At 35.4% G+C, this 2681-nt stretch overlaps 1 pseudogene; it reads right to left on the bottom strand.

Annotated features, from left to right (window-relative positions):
• Positions 1–242: 242 nt before the first annotated feature.
• LOC149202749 (magnesium-protoporphyrin IX monomethyl ester [oxidative] cyclase, chloroplastic-like) lies at positions 243–1520 on the bottom strand (annotated as a pseudogene).
• Between the last annotated feature and the right edge of the window lie 1161 nt (positions 1521–2681).

Raw genomic sequence — 2681 nt, 5'->3', positions numbered from 1 at the left:
GAGAGATTAATGTTTTCACAAATCATGGCATAAAAATGCCTATTAAGTCTAAAATATTTTGTTTACTAACAAGACATATGGACATTCTATTGTTGAGAACTTTAGATTACAGAACTCCAACATTGCATATAGCATGTGCATATGTAAAGACAATCTTCTACTACAAAGAAAGGCATAGAGTCACATAGCTCCATTCTCGACAATATAGTGCAACCCTGCAGCTCTGCATGTATGAAATGCATCTAGTACACAACATGTGGCTCAAAATCAGTGTAATCCAAAGAACCAGAATCCATGGGTGGCATCAAATAAGTTGTTATTAATTCTGACACCAAAGCAGCTATAATAGGAATTCTTTGGAGATTATTCACAAAGCCAGGAGCTTGGCTTTCTCCAATTGTTATTATTTGTTGGTTGATGTCTACCACCCTGTCAAGTTTTTTTTTGAGTTCTGGATTCTCAACATTTAAGACAACAGGAAAAATAGTTGTTGTAGTTCAGTTTGTCTGCATCAAGCATAAAAATACATTGCTAAAATCCATCCCACACAAAAAATCATTACAACTCAATGTTAGACACACAAAATGGCTTTTAAGTATTGTGATCTATTTGAAACTTCTAACCCACCTCAGTGATAACATGCATATCGAACTCCTTTGTGCTCAGTCCAATACCTTCATAAAATGTTGTCCTTTGGAAATCATTCTGGTACATTGTCACATATACCTGCAAAAGGAAATCAAGTGTACCCAGAAGAAATCATTCACATAGAATAAGAAATGGAAAAACATCCAATAAATATTGAATGAAAATAAGAGACATCATATTTCCTAGATATTTAGGATATATTAGATGTAATTCAAGATTAGCTCACCGAGAGACAAAAAAAACCTTGACCAAATCTTGGCCTTCCTGTCATTCAGAAAATGTGGTTATGCTTTTAATAAAGCTGAGAAAAAGTCATCGTGCCTATTCTCATCCTGGCACCAATTCTCAAAGTACTTGAATATAGGATACACTTGATACTCAGTTATTTCTCTTAGGTGCCTATATATGGTAATATATCTCCAATAATCGATCTTCTCATATAATTAACTGGCATAGAATATGAAATTAGGGTTAAAGAACATATATTTACGCGCATTAGCTAGGAAATCGAGGTCCAATGCAAGATTGAAATCTGATAAACCCTTGTTCAGATACCTGTAACCCAATGTGTCAAAGATTGAGTTGAGAAAGTCAATAGATAGATTACAACATAAAATGGAATTACAGTGGAAAAAAATATATTCCAGATAAATATTTTATCCAGTGTAAGTTTCAAATGGAAATATATCAAATCTAGTAAATTGCAATGCTAATAGACGTAGGGAGTTGTGAAAGGGGATCCATTTTTGCAGCAAACAGCGACGAATTTGATATGATAAACCATGTCTACAAAGTAAGATAACATAAACTTCATGGTGAGTTTCATCTCTAGACACGAGGGAAAATATATTAGCCACAACTTGGTTGGTTTTTTTCAAATGAACATTCGAGTTAGGTTAGTTTCCGACATACCCATTCAACAAGACATCTCATAACAAGACACAAATGGATATTCATCAAATCCAATTTTTAACTCAATTGTTTTTTGTAATTCCATATCCATATTTCACAAAGGCATCAAACTATCAAGCCAAGTATGTAATAGAAGCCATCAAACCATGCTAACTTGAGAAGAAAAGTGATTGTATTAACCCTTACATTATATCTTATTTTTCAAGATGTATACATATCTGAATTTAATAAAGTTTACTAAACTAACGGTCACTCAACATATCATTGGCAAGAGGATAGGATGTTCCCCTAGATGTAAGGTGTACAGGAGAGAAGTCACTGTCAAATTGTTGAAGGCAATGACTTGTGCTTTTCGTTGCATCTTGACACAACCAATTTGGTAAGTTTGCAGGTTATGGGTAGGTGTTTGTAATCCTTTAAAGGAAACATTATAGGGTTCCCATAAACAACAAATAGTGGAGGGGAATTCACAAGTTGATCCAGGTGGATGTTGGTGGCCACTCAGCTATCCCACTTGGACACCCACAACTGTCTCTTTCAGTTTTTCAATTTCCTTAATTGTAGCACAGTTTACTATTTTTAGTAGTTTTTTGGATCCTGAACTTCCAGAGCCGTTTTGAGGCCCTAAACGATGTTTTTTAGGAAAACTAGGAGCAACATGGTTCCATGGACCGATGTTCCTCATCCCAAAGTTGTATTCCTCAGATAGATCTTTCTAACGAGGTATTGTGCGCATCAAACGGAGATCGTATGCCAAAGTTACGACCCCGGGAAGTTGATGTACCAATTTACCCAAAACGGGGCCCATAATTTGGCGCTTCATCTCCTAGGGTTAGGTTTTTGGATGTTTAGGGTTCTCCATTGTTTCTCAACAATAAATAGGCCTTTGAGCCTCATTGTAAGATAGTTCAGAGGCATGTAGCCACCACATCTCTCCTCAGAGATAAGCTAACATCGCCCGAGCTAGTTTATTTCCATTTCTGTTTGTAAGCATATTTAAGTGTTTTACATTAATGAAATGAAGTATAATTTCTGTTGAATCTCTGTATTTATGGTTATTTCTATACTTTATTGCGTTCTTGTTTAAATCCGGATCAGTGGTATCAGAGCGTCTGCTCTTT

Source organism: Pinus tabuliformis, chromosome 2_1 (genome assembly GCF_031772625.1).
Source record: "Pinus tabuliformis cultivar Carrire ecotype Pingquan chromosome 2_1, CPIR1, whole genome shotgun sequence".
In the NCBI taxonomy this organism is placed as follows: domain Eukaryota; kingdom Viridiplantae; phylum Streptophyta; class Pinopsida; order Pinales; family Pinaceae; genus Pinus; species Pinus tabuliformis.
Note: the sequence above shows the minus strand (reverse complement) of the source record. Positions and strands in the feature narration are given on the sequence as shown.